We start from the raw sequence: 18,542 nt of genomic DNA, 5'->3' as shown, positions 1-18,542 counted from the left end.
AACTAAAGAGCTAAACACTCTTAAGTTAGCTCATGAAACTATCTTAGGAGATCATCGAGAACTTTTAAGGACTCATGAGAAATTACGTTTTGAGAAGCTCAATCTTGAGCAAGAGCATGAGTTCTTAAAGGCCATAAATGATGATATTCGCAAGAAATGTTCTTCTTACATTGCCAAGCGTTTACTCTTATCCACTTACATGCCTCAAGTGAAGTCTAGTAACAAGAACAACAAGGATTCTTCCTCTAGTAGTAACAATAATGATGCTAAATCCAATATTGGTGCTTATAGTAGTTCTCTTGATTCCACTAATGATTCTCTTAGCCAAGTTATTGAGCAAGAAAATAGCTTATTGAAGGGAATCATAGAGACAAGTGTTTATAAGAGCCTTGCCGGGAGTAAGCAATTCAAGGAAATTGTACGCGAGCAAGGAAGGCACCGGAAGAATCAAGGTATTGGTTTTGAACGAAAGTTCAATGCCAATGGAGTTGAGTGGGAAGAAGATCAATACCCCAAGACGAAGTTTGTTCCTCAACAAGAGAAGTATGATCCTACTTCTTTCAAAGGGACACAAGCTCAAGATGATCTTCCACCACAAGACCTGAAAGTGCGTTATATCGACTAGAGGGGGCTGAATAGGCGATTTTTATGAAATTCTTCACTGAGAAATTTGTCAGTGAGGAAATTCCTTAGCGAAGAACTACTAGCAGCGGAATAAGTACTCAAAAGTAAACATAACAGAATACAAGCATAGTCATCATGATGAAATGAAGACAAGCACAGAGTACAGGAAGCGTAAGCACAGGATAACACATGATGAAGACAAACAGACTGAAGAAATTTAACTGAGGAAATTGAGAAAGTCTTTAGACAAAGTCTTCAAACACAGATATGAACAAACATGGAACACAGTTATGAGGAAATGAAAGAGTTGAGGGAATAGAACCAGTAAGCTTGGTGAAGACAATGATTTGGTAGACCAGTTCCAACTGCTGTCTCAGTTGTACGTCTGGTTGGAGCGGCTGAGTATTTAAACTCGAGGACACACAGTCCCGGACACCCAGTCTTGAACACGTAGCTTAGGACACCCAGTCCTCACCGTATTCTCCTTGAGCTAAGGTCACACAGACCTCACCCAATCACTCGTGGTAAGTCTTCAGGCGACTTCCAAACCTTCACAAACTTGGTCACTCGGTGATCCATAATTCCTCTTGGATGCTCTATACCATGACGCCTAACCGTCTGGAAGAAGCACAGTCTTCAAAGGTAACAAGCGTCGGATCCACGCAGGATCAATCTCTTCAGTGATGCTCAGTCACTTGGGGTTTGTAGGTGTTTGGGTTTTGGGTTTTTCGTTTTTCCTCACTTGATGATTTTTGCTCAAAGTCCTCGGAGGATGGGTTGCTCTCAAATGATAAGTGTCAGTTTCTCTCGGAGCAGCCAACCAGCTAGTGGTTGTAGGGGGCGGCTATTTATAGCCTAGGGAACATCCCGACATGATAAGACATAAATGCCCTTCAATGATATGACCGTTAGGTGGATAGATATTTTGGGACAGCTGGCGCATAGCACAGCAACGGTCGGAATTTTGAGTAGCAAAATCCTCAAGGCTATCATGTTCCTCATTGTGTAGGCAATCCGCACTGGCGAATTCCTAACTCCTCAGTCAGAACAAATTCCTCTGAGACCAGAAGAACTTCGTCTCTGTCACGGAAGAAATTGACTGAACTGTATGAGATTTCCAATGGCTTCACTCGAAGGGATTGGTAGGTGTAGGATTTTGAGTTGAGCATCACATGGAATTTTTTCCTTAGTATTTCCTCGACCCCCTTTAACAGTACGGTGTTTCCTATGACTCAAGAAAGAGAAAATGAAACTACGAAAACAAAAGTCTTCACGCTTCATGTTCCTCGAATAAATACCAAGTCTTCAAGGTCACACCATATTCTTCACTTTCAAAGTCTTCAGAAAGTCTTCAGAATACCAAAGTCTTCAATTGAACAACTTCATTTTTAGGGTTCGACTTTCTCTGTAAATATCAAACTCCTCATAGACCTATAGACCTGTGTACACTCACAAACGCATTAGTCCCTTAACCTATAAGTCTTCAATACACCAAAATCACTAAGGGGCACTAGATGCACTTACAAGACCACAAAGAAAAAGGCAAGGTCAAGCTTCAAGAGGAAATTGATGCATTTGAAGAAGCTCCTAAGGCCTTGGTAAAGTGGGTTCCTGTGGGAGTCCTAGATTAGGGGGTCTCCGTATAGCCGGACTATCTCCATTGGCCGGACTGTTAGACTATGAAGATACAAGATTGAAGACTTCGTCTCGTGTCCGGATGAGACTCTACTTGGCGTGGAAGGCAAGCTAGGCAATACGTATATGGATATCTCCTCCTTTGTAACCGACCTTGTGTAACCCTAACCCTCTCTGGTGTCTATATAAACTGAAGGGTTTTAGTCCGTAGGACAACAATCACAGCATACAATCATACCATAGTCTAGCTTCTAGGGTTTAGCCTCTCTGATCTCATGGTAGATCTACTCTTGTAACATCCATATCATCAATATCAATCAAGTAGGACGTAGGGTTTTACCTCCATCAAGAGGGCCCGAACCTGGGTAAAACTTCGTGTCCCTAGCCTCCTGTTACCATCCGTCCTAGATGCACAGTTCGGGACCCCTACCCGAGATCCGCCGGTTTTGACACCGACATTGGTGCTTTCATTGACAGCTCCTTTGTGTCGTCACCGTTAGGCTTGATGGCTCCTACTATCATCGATAGCGATGCCGTCCAGGGTGAGACTTTTCTCCCTGGACAAATCTTCGTATTCGGCGGCTTTGCACCGCGGGCTAATTCACTTGGCCATCTGGAGCAGATTGAAAGCTACGCCCCTGGCCATCAGGTCAGATTTGGAAGTTTGAACTACACGGCCGACATCCGCGGAGACTTGATCTTCGACGGATTAGAGCCACAGCTGGGCGCGCTGCACTTCCGCGATGGGTATGACCTAGCTCTGCCACCGGACGGTACTCGAGAGGCCGCGCCCACATCAGCTCCGACCCTTAGCTCGGAGCCAACTGCGCCAATCGAGGACGTGTGGCTAGACACCGCCTTAGGGGCTGCAGTCTCGACGGCGATCGAGCCAAACACCAGCATAATCCTTTGCCCAGCCCGTGACTCCAAGGTGCCGGACTCTCTTCCGGACACCGAACCATCCGTGCCCCTGCCAATCGAATCCGAGTGGGCGCCGATCATGGAATTCACCGCCGCGGATATCTTTCAGCACTCGCCCTTCGGCGACATTCTGAATTCACTAAGGTCTCCCTCTTTGTCAGGAGAGCCCTGGCTGGATTATGGCCAACAGGACTGGGATGCGGACGACGAAGAAATTCGACGCCCACCAACCACCCACTTTGTAGCCACGGTCGATGATTTAACCGACATGCTCGACTTCGACTCCGAAGACATCGATGGTATGGACGACGATGTAGGAGACGAACATGAACCAGCACCTACAGGGCACTAGACAGCCACCTCATCGTATGACATATACATGGTGGATACACCCAATGAAGGCAATGGCGACAAGATAACGGAGGATGACCCCTCCAAGAAGCAACCCAAGCGCCGACGTTAGACGCGCCGCTCTAAGTCCCGCCAAAGCAAAAGTGGTGATACCGGAACAGGAGATAATAACACTCCGGATAGCGCCGAAGACAACAACAATCCCCTCCAGCAAGATTTAGAGCAAGAGGAGGAAGGAGCCAGCTCTCCTGAGAGAGCGGCTGGCGGGGAGGAGGAGGATGACAATTACATGCCCCCCTCCGAAGACGAGGCAAGCCTCGGCGACGATGAATTCGCCATACCAGAGGATACCATTGAACAAGAGCGCTTCAAGCACAGGCTTATGGCCACGGCAAATAGCCTGAAGAAAAAGCAGCAACAGCTTCAAGCCGATCAAGATCTGCTAGCTGACAAATGGACTGAAGTCCTCGCGGCCGAGCAATATAAACTCGAGCGTCCCTCCAAGAGTTATCCAAGGCGCAGGTTACTTCCCCGACTGGAGGAAGAAGCGTATGAAACGGCTGATCGGCCACCTCGTGGCCGCGATAGAGAGGCATTCCAGCCAAAAGCTCAGCCTCCACCCCAACGCCATTCAAATAAAAAGGCATGGGGAGATACGCCAGACCTGCGAGACATATTGGAGGACAAAGCAAAGCATTCAAGATCGATCCATGGATCACGAGGGCGCACCACTCTACGAGACGATAAACGTCACGCCGGATACAGTAAAAGCAAATCCGGCCGGGCTAAACACAGCGGGCAGGACCCATTCGAGCTGCGTCGCGATATAGCCCAATACAGAGGTGCCGCACACCCCTTATGCTTCACAGACGAAGTAATGGAACACCAATTCCCAGAAGGTTTCAAACCTGTAAACATTGAATCATACGACGGCACTACAGACCCCACGGTATGGATTGAGGACTTCCTCCTCCACATCCACATGGCCCGCGGTGATGACTTACATGCCATCAATTACCTCCCACTAAAACTCAAAGGACCAGCGCGGCATTGTCTTAATAGCTTGCCAGCGGACTCCATTAGCTGTTGGGAAGATCTGGAAGCCGCATTCCTCGACAACTTTTAGGGCACTTATGTACGACCACCAGACGCCGATGACTTGAGCCACATAATTCAGCAGCCAGAAGAGTCGGCCGGGCAATTCTGGACTCGGTTCCTTACAAAGAAAAATCAAATCATCGACCGTCCGGATGAGGAGGCCTTAGCGGCTTTCAAGCACAACATCCGAGACGAGTGGCTAGCCCAGCACCTTGGTCAGGAAAAGACGAAATCTATGGCAGCCCTCATGATGCTCATGACCCGCTTTTGTGCGGGAGAAGACAGCTAGTTGGCTCGCAGTAATAACATATCAAAGAACCATGGTACCTCAGATACCAAGGACGGCAATAGCAGGTCACGTCGCAACAAGCATAAGCGCCGCATTAACGGTGAAAGTACTGAGGATACGGCAGTCAATGCCGGATTCAAAGGTTCTAAACCCGGTCAGCGGAAAAAGCCATTCAAACAAAGTACGCCGGGTCCGTCCAGCTTAGACCGTATACTCGATCGCTTGTGTCAAATACACGGCACCACAGACAAGCCAGCCAATAACACGAACAGGGATTGTTGGGTGTTCAAGCAGGCCGGAAAGTTAATTGCCGAAAACAAGGACAAGGGGCCACATAGCGATGACGAGGAAGAACCCCGGCAGCCGCACACTGGAGGACAGAAGAGGTTTCCCCGCAAGTGCGAACGATGAACATGATATACACAACCCACATCCCCAAGAGGGAGCGGAAGCGTGCGCTTAGGGACGTATATGCGCTGGATCCAGTCGCCCCAAAGTTCAACCCCTGGTCCTCCTGTCCGATCACCTTCGATCGCAGGGACCACCCCACTAGTATCCGTCATGGCGGATTCGCCGCACTGGTCCTAGAGCCAATCATCGATGGATTTCACCTCACTCGACTCCTTATGGACGGCGGCAGCAGCCTGAACCTGCTTTATCAGGACACAGTGCGCAAAATGGGTATAGACCCATCAAGGATCAAACCCACAAAGACGACCTTTAAGGGCGTCATTCCAGGCGTAGAGGCCCACTCCACAGGCTCAATTACACTGGAAGTGGTCTTCGAATCCCCGGATAACTTCCGAAGTGAAGAGTTAATCTTCGATATAGTCCCGTTCCGCAGTGGTTATCACGCGCTGCTCGGACGAACCGCATTTGCTAGATTCAATGCAGTACCACATTATGCATACCTCAAGCTCAAGATACCAGGACCTCGCGGAGTTATTACAATCAATGGAAACACAGAGCGCTCTCTACGAACAGAGGAGCACACCGCGGCCCTTGCAGCAGAAGCGCAAAGCAGCCTCTCAAGGCAATCTACCAGTTCGGCGTTTCAAAGTCCGGACACCTTCAAGCACGCTCGGGGCAATCGGCAGACAGACCGCCTGACGTGATCTGAGCTCGCGTAGCAATACGGCGGCCACCCCAATCCCAGCCCAACAGCGTTATTCGTGCCACACGTACATAATTACGCATTAAAAAATACCATGGGCACAGGTGGGTAGGGGGGGCACACCTGAGGCACGCCCCAAAACGCGTCCTAAACCGCACTAGGGGCTTCCCGTTTGGCTATTTTTCTTTTTTTCAGGACTTTAATCTCTGGAAACACTGTCCAGCCGCTCTATTGCTGAACACATGATACAACAACCAAGGAGGTAGACAACTACGGAATTCCCAGGTGGATTATAGATTTCATATCATTCCTCAGCTCGCCTTTGGAAGGGACATAGTCCTACTCTTTTGCTTATTACACTATCTGTATCATTCTGCTTTAATGCAATTTTTTAATACACAATGCATGGCATTACAACTATTATTGCATTTTTGTTATATATATATATATCTGTGTTCATTAATGACGCCTTGCAACCGTACACTCTGGTATAGCCAATGCACCAGGGGCTTGCGTACCCACAATATGGTGTGAAAAGTCCGAACACTTTCACAAGTGCGGCACCCCGAACTTATAGCATTATATGCATCAGCTCCAAATCATGTCTTTGGTCAAATGTTGGGTTTGCCCGGCTCCTATGTTTTGGTACCTTACGTTCCGCTCTATCGGCTAAGGTAGCGCTAGGAGAACTACTGCGATTGTGCCCCGGTTCTGCCGGGCCGAGCACCTCAGTAGAGAAAGCTAAAACTGACTGTCATGATAAGGCGAGAGACTGGTCGCTGTTCGGCGAGGTTTTTCGAGTCCCTAAGGACTTATGCCGCTTAGGGCGAGGGCTGGCTCCGTCTGGCTTACAGGCGTGTATCTTGCCCCGAATTCGGCCTTCCGAATACTAGGGGCTTCGCCGAAATTTAAAATTATAGAATTCTATGGCTAAGTGAGAGTGATAAAGCATTATTAGTCTAGTTGTTCGTTGTGCTGAGCAACTCTCTCGAAGGACCCAAGCATGGGAACAAGACTGCTCAGGTTTATCCCGAACACCCCAGCACTCGTGGCATGGGGGCAGAAGCCGAGGACTAGGCATCTCCCAGATTGGATAAACAACCAAACAGAAGGTAATATTTTAAATTCACACAAGCGTAGCATAGCGAATAAGATACAAGTTTTCATACATACCGGACAAAACGAGCAAGTCTCATTCGAATATTACATTTTGCAAACACTCATCCGCGATAAGACGGGCGCTTGGCAGAACACCCTCATAGTACATCTCGGGGTGGCGGTGCTCCTTGCCCTCCGGCGGCCCCTCCTTGATCAGCTTCACGGCGTCTAGCTTGACCCACTGCGTTTTTACACGGGCGAAGGCCCGGCGTGCACCTTCAATGCAGACGGATCGCTTAACGACCTCCAACCATGGGTAGGCATCCACAGGCCGCCTCACCAGGCCGAAGAAGCTGTTCGGAAGGGCATCGCCAGGCCACAACCAGACTATGAAGACCTTCATGGCCTGATCGGCCACCTTATGTAGCTCGGCCATCTACTTCAGCTGGTCGCTCATCGGCACCAGATGTTCGGCCTCAGCATACTTGTAACGCCCCGTGACCGATGTGCAGGTGTCGTCCAGTTATTTGCTGTTGTTGCATTGCCATTGCTTGCGTGTCATGCATTGCATATCATGTCATCATGTGCATTTCATTTGCATACATGTTTGTCTCATGCATCTGAGCATTTTCCCCGTTGTCTGTTTTGCAATCCGGCGCTCCGTTCTCCTCCAGTGGTCATTTCTACCTTCTTTTCATGTGTGGTGGTTAAACATTTCCGGATTGGACCGAGACTTGCCAAGCGGCCTTGGTTTACTACCGGTAGACCGCCTGTCAAGTTTCATATAGTTTGGACTTCGTTTTATGGTCCAACGGTTAACCGAGGGACCGAAAAGGCCTCGTGTGTGTTGCAGCCCAACACCCCTTCAAAGTGGCCCAAAACCCACTTAAACCTCCTCCATCATCTCGGTCGTTCGATCACGATCGCGTGGCCGAAAACCGCACCTCATTTGGACTCTCCTAGCTCCCTCTACCTCTATAAATAGATCCCTCCATTTCATTTTCGGGTCTTTTCCCCGAAACCCTAGCGTCTTCCTCCTCGCGCCGCCGGACATGTCCGCGCCCGCCGGACACGTCCAGCCGCCACCTCACTTCGGCGAATCACATCCCGCCACGTCTGCCTCGCCACCGCCTCGGCCAACCGAGCGCCACCTGTCATCGTCTCTCTCCCCTCCACCGCGCGGCCCGCGGGACCCGGATCGGGCCCGCGTGAGCCCGCGCAGCCGCCGCCGTCTGCCCGTTCGGCCCGCGCCTCAGCGCGCCGTCGCCCGTGCCTGCTCGCCGGGGCTTCGCCGGACTGCGCCGGCCGCATCGCCGGTGCTGCCCGCCTCCGCGCCGCCGCCCGCCGCCACAAGGAAATAAATAAGCAAGCAACTAACGCTAGGCTATCACGGTTATTACACATATTACATCCACTGGGCATCAAAGTTCGCCACCAGTGCAAATATAGGGAACAAAGCAGCATATCATATACACTGGCCGTCAAAATTGGCCACCAGTGCAAATAAACATGGCAGCAAAACAAGAGCATAACTGAAACAACTTCAGAAGAGCTCAAGAAATGTTATCCTGGGTATCCACCATGTTGGCAATAAGCTTAGCAAGCTGATTAGCTTTGTCCTGTTTGGCACTAAAATCCTCCAACGCTTGTTGTTGCACCAGAAAGTATGCATCTAAATTCTCCAGGGACTTCCGCAGTCCTTCCACTTCTTGTTGCAGTACAGCTGATCGATGTCTTTCAGCTTGTAGTTGAGACTCAACAAACCGAACTGATTCAGAAAGTGAGTTTGAATAGCTTGTGCAAGCGGTAGTGGCCAGTAACTCCAACACTAGACCAAGACAGGATGTGTCACTATCCTGAACCTTATCTACATTACTTCCTTTACGTTGCTTAATAAGGCACTCTTCCCCAATATTCTGTCAGCATTCTAAAAGAAGAAACAAGCAGACACATAACAAGTTTAGCATGTACTAGTATATGAAACTCATTTCAGTGAACCAGTTCATTAGTAAGGTGGACAGGATTAAACTACCAAGTCATCTACTGCCAAGTACTAGTACATAATAAAAGCATCAAACAAACATATATCTATGTCCTATGGTAGCAATGGAATCTTAAATTAGAACAGTTGTTCTTCAGGTTTAGGCACTTGTTCTACATGAACAGAGTACAGTAAGACGCAATAATATAATACTTAAAAATAGAAAATGAGCTCATAGACCTTACCACATTCTTGGTTCGGGACCAGTACAGAACAAGGCGTTCCCAGTCATCGTCCAGTAAATGTGTCTCAGGAGAACGTAAGGGAATTTGATGAGTTTCTTCGTCGGTGAAGTATGTTTTCTTCAGGTAATTCCTATACTGCCACCAAGCATTCTTGAAGATAGCAGAGGTATTAGCACATGTTACCTCATCCTGAGTTTCCAAATCGGTCCTTCGCTATAGAGAAAAAAGGGAAAATTTGCTGTATTATAACCATCATGTAGGTAGGATGTATGGGACGAAGCAAAGTAATTGCCATGAATAACATTAGTTACACATAACTCCTGGACAAACACCTGCAACTGGCATTTTCCTTCATCTTTAGTATAATATTTCCAAGAAGGGAAGATACGCACATATGATTTAACAACATCAAATGTGATAGATGCTAAACTACGACTAGCTGGTTGTGCTTCCTCCACAGGAATAGGCGTACTAACTGGTGGAGTTGGGGTTCGCCGTGATAGTACTAGCCCTATGGGCACTGGAGCTGCCTTACTAACTGCTCTTGTTTGGGAGCTCTGTGGTGGAGATGGTGTTGTGTCAACAGGAACTAGGTTACTATCGGCTGGGGTTGGGGTTAGATTGGGTGAAGCTAGTTCTCTGTCCATCGTAGTAGGGGTACAATCTACGAGAGTTTGGGTTATGTGTGGTAGGGCTGGTTCTTGTGCATGTACAACCGGGGTGCTATCTCCACCAAGAGGTAGCACTATTTTATTTGAGGACCGTGTTTTTAGTCCGCTAGATACTGGCATCACCCGCTCCAATTCAAATGGCTGATAAACAGGAAACATAGTTGAATGTACAGACATTGTATGAGAGACAGATGCAATAGATAGTGTGGAAAAAAGAGGGCATGAAATATTTGACATGTATATTGTTTAACTAAAATGGATAGCATGACATAATTTCACATATATGATGTCTATCTAAACTGGATAGCATAACATAACATAATTCAAAGATATGATGAATAACTAAACTGGATCGCATGACATAATTCAGCTACATGTTATCTAAGTAATCAGGATCGCATCATTTAATTCACATATGTGATTTATATGCTAAGAAGAGGGCATTCGATATGATGTCTGAACTAAGAACATGGTGTTGAATATTGTGTATATGGTGTCTAAACTATGCAATGGAAGACACCGTATGCATGATATGAGCAGTATAACTGTGCCAAGTTAGAGCATACACCTCGGTGGGGGAATAGGACTGGTCATCTGTCTCTGAATCCATCTCCGAGGAGCTATCAGGACCCAACAAGAGATATGCTTCGACAGGTAGCACTGTCTGCTCTGAAGGCCTTGTTTTCACTCCAGATTTTTCCATCTCCCACCCAAATGGCTGATTCACGGGAAGAGTAGTTTAATGTACAAACATTGTCGACAAATGGAAATGTAATGAAGAAAAGGATGGGCAAGATATCATTCAAATATATGATGCCTGGTTAAACAGGATGGCATTGCACATTTCACATATAGTATGGCTGGCTAAAAGAGATGAGACTGGATAATTCCCATATATGATATAGAAACTAAACAAGTGGCATTATAGAACATGTCTAAACTAAGCAGATGACATATATGATGTTAAAAGTAGGCACTGCAAGGCAACATATGCATGATATGACTAACATCATCATGCCAAGGTAGAGCAAACACCTTGGGGGGTAAATAGGAGTGGTCAGCGGTGTCCGAATCCGCCTCAAAACAGATATCTTCCTATGGATTACAATCTGGAGAGGGGTGAGGAGGGTTTGCCATTGAACCCACCATGGAGCGATGTTTGCATGACATTGTATTGCCGCGCAAAACTCTTCTCTTTTTCTCTACATTTTCAGCATGACTGTGTACAATATCTGACATGCATACGAAAAATATGGTGAGATTATGTAAGGAGAGCATTCAGAAATTTAGAGTGATGGTAACAACCAGTGGATCGATGTTTTTCGGTTGAACCAAAATAGCCCTAATGGATCGACGTGAATGTATAGTAATAAGTGATGCAACAAGTGTACAACCTCTTTGCCGTAGCCTTGTCGACCTCAGCATCATTGGGTTGGTCGCTGAAGCAGTTGAGGCAGAGGTGGCTGTCGAAGGTGTCGAGGAAGATCTGAGGAATCTGTAGACGGCGTCCAGGGCACTGCTCTGTTGTGACGGATCGTTCTGTCGTTGGAGCAGCTCCGGTGAGCCATAAGACGTCAAGGCTGAAGCAGCACAAGACAGACATCGTCAATCTCAAGTGGGATTCTAATAGCATCTTGAAGGTGCAACTATCCCTAGGTGGTTTTGGTAATTCATAACAACATATAGCTCATTGAGCTAATGCTATTCCAAGATGATTTATTTCAGGAAAGCTCAATGATTGGCATGGCATGGATGTTGAAAGTGGATCCCTCAAAATGCTAAGGACAAAGGATTGGCTCAAGCTCAAAAGCTCAAGACTCTTCATTTGATATTTTAGTGATCCAAGATCACATTGAGTCTTTAGGAAAAGCCAATACTATCAAGGAGGGATGAGGTGTTGCTTAATGAGCCTTTTGCTTCATGTGCTTAGTGATATGCTCCAAAACCCTCAACTACTTTCCCATATCCACATTTGACCTAAAACCAAACCCAAACTCGGCCCTACCGATTCTTTCAACCCGGCGCCACCGAGTTTCACTTGTCATAGCCATTGCCAAACCCTAGCAAATCGGTTCTACCGATAGGGATCTCGGTCTCACCGAGATGGGATTGCAAACTCTCTGTTTCCTTTTCGTAACTTTTCGGTCTCACCGAAAGAGCGGATCGGTCCCACCGAGATTGCAATGTAAACTCTCTGTTTCCTTTTTGTAACATTTCGGTCTCACCGAAAGAGCAAATCGGTCCCACCGAGTTTGCCTGACCAACTCTCTGGCTAGCTTATTACCAAAATCGGTCCCACCGAGTTTGTGTAATCGGTCTCACCGAGATTACGTTATGCCCTAACCCTAACCATATCGGTCCTACCGAGTTGCATGTCAGTCCCACCAAAAATCTCTAACGGTCACTAGGTTTACTATTTCGGTCCGACCGAGTTTGTGATTCGGTCCCACCGAGATTGGTAAATTGTGTGTAACGGTTGGATTTTGTGTGGAGGCTATATATACCCCTCCACCTCCTCTTCACTCGTGGAGAGAGCCATCAGAACACATCTACACTTCCAACTCACATATTCTGAGAGAGAACCACCTACCCATGTGTTGAGGCCAAGATATTCCATTCCTACCATATGAATCTTGATCTCTAGACATCCCCAAGTTGCTTTCCACTCGAATCTTGTTTCCACCAAATTCAAATCCTGTGAGAGAAAGTTGAGTGTTGGGGAGACTATCATTTGAAGCACAAGAGCAAGGAGTTCATCATCAACACACCATTTGTTACTTCTTGGAGAGTGGTGTCTCCTAGATTGGCTAGGTGTCACTTGGGAGCCTCCGACAAGATTGTGGAGTTGAACCAAGGAGTTTGTAAGGGCAAGGAGATCGCCTACTTCGTGAAGATCTACCGCTACTTAGGCAAGTCCTTCGTGGGCGATGGCCATGGTGGGATAGACAAGGTTGCTTCTTTGTGGACCCTTCGTGGGTGGAGCCCTCCGTGGACTCGCGCAACCATTACCCTTCATGGGTTGAAGTCTCCATCAATGTGGATGTAGGATAGCACCACCTATCCGAACCACGGGAAAAACATCCGTGTCTCCAATTGCATTTGAATTCTCCAAACCCTTCCCTTTACATTCTTGCAAGTTGCATGCTTTACTTTCTGCTGCCAATATACTCTTTGCATGCTTGCTTGAATTGTACGATGATTGCTTGACTTGTCCTAAAATAGCTAAAATCTGCTAAGAACTAAAATTGGGAAAAGGTTAAGTTTTTATTTGGTCAAGTAGTCTAATCACCCCCCCCCCTCTAGACATACTTTCGATCCTACAAGTGGTATCAGAGCTTTGGTCTCCATTTTCTTTGATTTCCATAGCTTTTGGTGGTCATAGCCTTGGTTTCACAACCTAGGAGAGTATGGCGTCTAGCGAGGGAAATTATCACCGTAGAGGTCCTTACTTTGATGGTACTAATTTTGCTAGTTGGAAGCATAAAATGAAAATGCATATTCTTGGACATAACCCCGCCGTTTGGGCTATTGTGTGTGTTGGTTTGCAAGGTGACTTCTTTGATGGGAGAGAACCAAACCGTGAAGCTACCGCGGATGAGTTGAAGATGTTGCAATACAATGCTCAAGCTTGTGATATTCTCTTCAACGGATTGTGCCCCGAAGAATTCAACAAAATCAGCCGTCTTGAGAATGCAAAGGAAATTTGGGACACTTTGATTGATATGCACGAAGGTACCGACTCCGTCAAGGAATCCAAATTGGATGTGCTTCAAAGTCAACTTGACAAGTTCAAAATGAAGGATGGTGAAGGTGTCGCTGAAATGTACTCTAGGCTTGCTCTCATCACAAATGAGATTGCCGGCTTAGGAAGTGAAGAGATGACTGATAGATTCATCATCAAGAAGATTCTAAGAGCCTTGGATGGAAAATATGATACCATGTGCACATTGATTCAAATGATGCCCAATTACAAAGATCTCAAGCCAACGGAGGTAATTGGAAGAATTGTTGCTCATGAGATGTCACTTAAGGATAAAGAGGAACTTCACAACAAATCAAGTGGTGCCTACAAAGCCTCATGTGAATCCCCTACATCATCAAGTGAGAAACAAAACTTCAATGAAGAATTGAGCTTAATGGTGAAAAACTTCAACAAGTTCTACAAGAGTAGAAGCAAAGATAGAAGCTCCAAGTCAAGGTCCTACAATGACAAAAGATCTTCTAGGCGAGAGCGAAACTGCTACAATTGTGGAAGACCCAGACACTATTCCAATGAGTGTACGGCTCCCTACAAGAGAAGAGAAGACTCTCCAAAAAGAAGAAGCAAAAGAGAAGAATCACCACCAAGAGAGAGAAGGAGTAGAGATGATCGTTATGAACGAAGATACTCACGGAGAAGCAAGGATTCGGAAAGGAAAGAAAAATCATCAAGGAGCTACACAAAACGAAGACATCAAGCTCATGTTGGTGATTGGGTATCCGGCTCCGACTCCAACAACCACTCCGAGAGAAGTTATCACTCCGATTCCGAATATACTCAAGATGAAGGTGTTGCCGGTCTAGCACTTGTGTCAACCAACTCCTACGAAATATTTGACTCACCAAATGAAGGAATTGGGAGATGCTTCATGGCCAAAGGTCCTAAGGTAACACACCCTGAGTATGTTGATTTTAATAGTGATGAAGATGACTTGTTAGGTGATGATGATTTACTTGTTGACAACTCTAGTGATGAATACTATGATGAAACGTCAATTAATCATGCTAATCAAGATAAAACAAATGACAATGATAAGGAGAAGATTGAGGCTCTAACTAAAGAACTAAACACTCTTAAGTTAGCTCATGAAACTATCTTCGAAGATCATCGAGAACTTTTAAGAGCTCATGAGAAGTTACGCTTTGAAAAGCTCAATCTTGAGCAAGAGCGTGAGTTTTTAAAGGCAATCAATGATGATCTCCACAAGAAAAGTTCTTCTTACATTGCCAAGCGTTTACTCTTATCCACTTACATGCCTCAAGTCAAGTCTAGTAACAAGAACAAGAAAGATTCTTCCTCTAGTAGTAACAATGATCATGCTAAATCCAATATTGTTGCTTCTAGTAGTTCTCTTGATTCCACTAATGATTGATTCTCTTAGCCAAGTTACACTTGAGCAAGAAAATAGCTTATTGAAGGGAATTATAGAGAAAGGAGTGTACAAAAGCCTTGCCGGAGTAAGCAATTCGAGGAAATTGTGCGCAAGCAAGGAATGCACCGGAAGAATCAAGGTGTTGGTTTTGAACGAAAGTTCAATGCCAATGGAGTTGAGTGGGAAGAAGATCAATACCCCAAGACAAAGTTTGTTCCTCAACAAGAGTATGATACTTCTTTCAAGGGGACACAAGCTCAAGATGATCTTCCACCACAAGACTACAAGCAAAAAGGCAAGGACAAGCTTCAAGAGGAAATTGATGCATTTGAAGAAGCTCCTAAGACCTTAGTCAAGTGGATTCCCAAGACTACTTCAAGTTCCACTTCATCAAGTACGACTACAACTCCAAGGATTCCCATCAAGATGATGTGGATCCAAAAGAAGCAGAAGAACTAGAGAGTTCTTGAGGGTGACTCCGCCAACATACTTCACTCTTATCATTTTGGCAAGAACAAGTGCAATCAACTTCCACATCTTGCACTAGTTCAAGGAGTCACAAACCCTCTTGTTGGTAAGACAAGGGACAAGGTAACCTAAAAGTTTTCATGGACATCATCTTGTGTGTGCATCACTCTATGTCTATGGATATCCTTGTTTGTTCCTTGTGGTACTAACCCATGTAGGTATTGAAAGTGCAATTCACTCAAATGGATAGCTCCAAGTGATCTACATCAACATTGAGCATCCACATCTTCAACATCTACATGAAGTCATCATCGACAAAACCCTAGGTTAGTTCATCCCTCTTAGGGGGGATATCACATCTAGGGGGAGCTTTACTCTAAGACTTGAGCTAAAGCAACTCTAAAGATGTGAACACAACAATGCTTTATGTAAAAGTGGTAACCCCACATGAGCTTAAACGATGAGTATGACCTATGATCAAGTGTTCTCACTTGACTCCTAAGTCAATATACTCATATATAGATGACCTAGTCATCGCCAATTGCTTGATAGATGCTAGAATTGGTTGTGCATGCTTTGTCACATATTTCAATTGCCATTTTATTGTGTGAGCATGTTGGTTGCATATTTTACTCATTCGAGGACATCCACTTGTTGTTTTGATTGTTTGGTTTTATTTCCTTTTGCCAAGTGGATGGACAAGAATGCCTAAGAACCTCCTCTAGCTATCTATGCTTTTCTCGTCTCAAACTCTATTCATGCTACATCACAAAAATTGATCAAGTCAGATTCGAACCACTCTGTGTGAGGAGCACTCGGAGTCCCCGATTCGTCATAGACTTAAACTTCCAAAACCTCTTTGTGATTCTCGGTCTGACCGATATCCTACTTTCGGTCCTACCGAGATCATTAAGTTGATCTGATTTTTCGATCTCGGTGCAACCGATTTGAACCATTCGGTCACACCGAGTTGCAATAACTGTATACAGTTTTGCATCTCGGTGCCACCGAGTTGTTCCACTCGGTCACACCGACAGGGTCGGGCTATATATAGTCACGGGCAAAAATTTGGAAATTTTTCCGAACCCCTTCGCCCACGCGATAGCTCGCTCTGCCAACATGGTCTCCGGATCGTCTCCTCGCTGCCAGCCGCCTCCAGTCGCTGGTCTCCATCACCGTCAACAGAATTCAACACCGCCGTTGCCGCCGTAGCGAGTCTCCGCCGAACTAGGGTATGGACTCGATCTTTGTGCTATCCCCAATCTGATTCCTAGCACATTGTGATCATATTGATTCTAGCCACGTTTGAAACACTCCTATCCAGTCAATGCGTTCGTAGAATAAGTTTGATTCGAAAATTTTAGGGTTAGGTTTCCGCCAAAACCATCTCGGACCCACCGAGTTGAAAAACTCGGTCCCACCGATTTGGCTCATGCCATTGCACAAGTGAGACTCGGTCTGACCGAGAATTACTTATCGGTATGACCGATTTTGGAACTTTGTGAAACCCTAGCAGTCTCGGTGCCACCGAACTGTGACTCGGTCTGACCGAGTTCACTAGTTTAGGTTCCAAAACTGATTCGGTATCACCGATTTTAAAAATCGGTAGATCTGAGATGATTTCAGTGGGAAACTAAAACTAAGTTTTTGAATCATTCTTTTGCAAAAATCTCTGCATTTTGTGATGCTCATCCACTCTACCTCATTTATAAACTATTCACAGGGTCAGCAGTCAGCTTGTTCATCATGTCAGATCAGAGTGATAGCCAGAATGTGTCAGAACAGCAAGTGCACATGAGTGAGGGAACTAGTCCCTCTAGTTCTTCAGATGAAGGCAGCAGGAGCACCCCTAGCAACCTGCCAAAAGCTGCCACCAGACAAAGCAAGAAGAGAACCTCAGACTCAGAGGATGAGGACTATGTGGCAGAAGAGGAAGCAACTTCCAAGAGAGTTGTGCTCAAGAAGGAATATGACCCAGCACAGAGCACAAAGCCAGGGATAAAAATCAAAAGGCCAGCAGGTAGGTGTTGGAAATATGCCCTAGAGGCAATAATAAATTGATTGTTATTATATTTCCTTGTTCATGATAATCGTTTATTATCCATGCTAGAATTGTATTGATAGGAAACTCAGATACATGTGTGGATACATAGACAACACCATGTCCCTAGTAAGCCTCTAGTTAACTAGCTCGTTGATCAATAGATGGTTACGGTTTCCTAACCATGGACATTGGATGTCGTTGATAATAGGATCACATCATTAGGAGAATGATGTGATGGACAAGACCCAATCCTAAGCATAGCACTAGATCGTGTAGTTCGTATGCTAAAGCTTTTCTAATGTCAAGTATCATTTCCTTAGACCATGAGATTGTGCAACTCCCGGATACCGTAGGAGTGCTTTGGGTGTGCCAAACGTTACAACGTAACTGGGTGGCTATAAAGGTACACTACGGGTATCTCCAAAAGTGTCTGTTGGGTTGGCACGAATCGAGACTGGGATTTGTCACTCCATGTGATGGAGAGGTATCTCTGGGCCCACTCGGTAGGACATCATCATAATGTGCACAATGTGATCAAGGAGTTGATCATGGGATGATGTGTTACGGAACGAGTAAAGAGACTTGCCGGTAACGAGATTGAACAAGGTATCGGGATACCGACGATCGAATCTCGGGCAAGTATCGTACCGATAGACAAAGGGAATTGTATACGTGATTGATTAAAGTCCTCAACATCGTGGTTCATCCGATGAGATCATCGTGGAACATGTGGGAGCCAACATGGGTATCCAGATCCCGCTGTTGGTTATTGATCGGAGAACGTCTCGGTCATGTCTGCATGTCTCCCGAACCCGTAGGGTCTACACACTTAAGGTTCGATGACGCTAGGGTTATAAAGGAAGTTTGTATG

The sequence above is a fragment of the Triticum urartu genome, chromosome 3, assembly GCF_003073215.2.
Source record: "Triticum urartu cultivar G1812 chromosome 3, Tu2.1, whole genome shotgun sequence".
Classification (NCBI taxonomy): domain Eukaryota; kingdom Viridiplantae; phylum Streptophyta; class Magnoliopsida; order Poales; family Poaceae; genus Triticum; species Triticum urartu.
The sequence above is the reverse complement of the archived record's forward strand: the minus strand, read 5'-3'. Positions refer to the sequence as shown.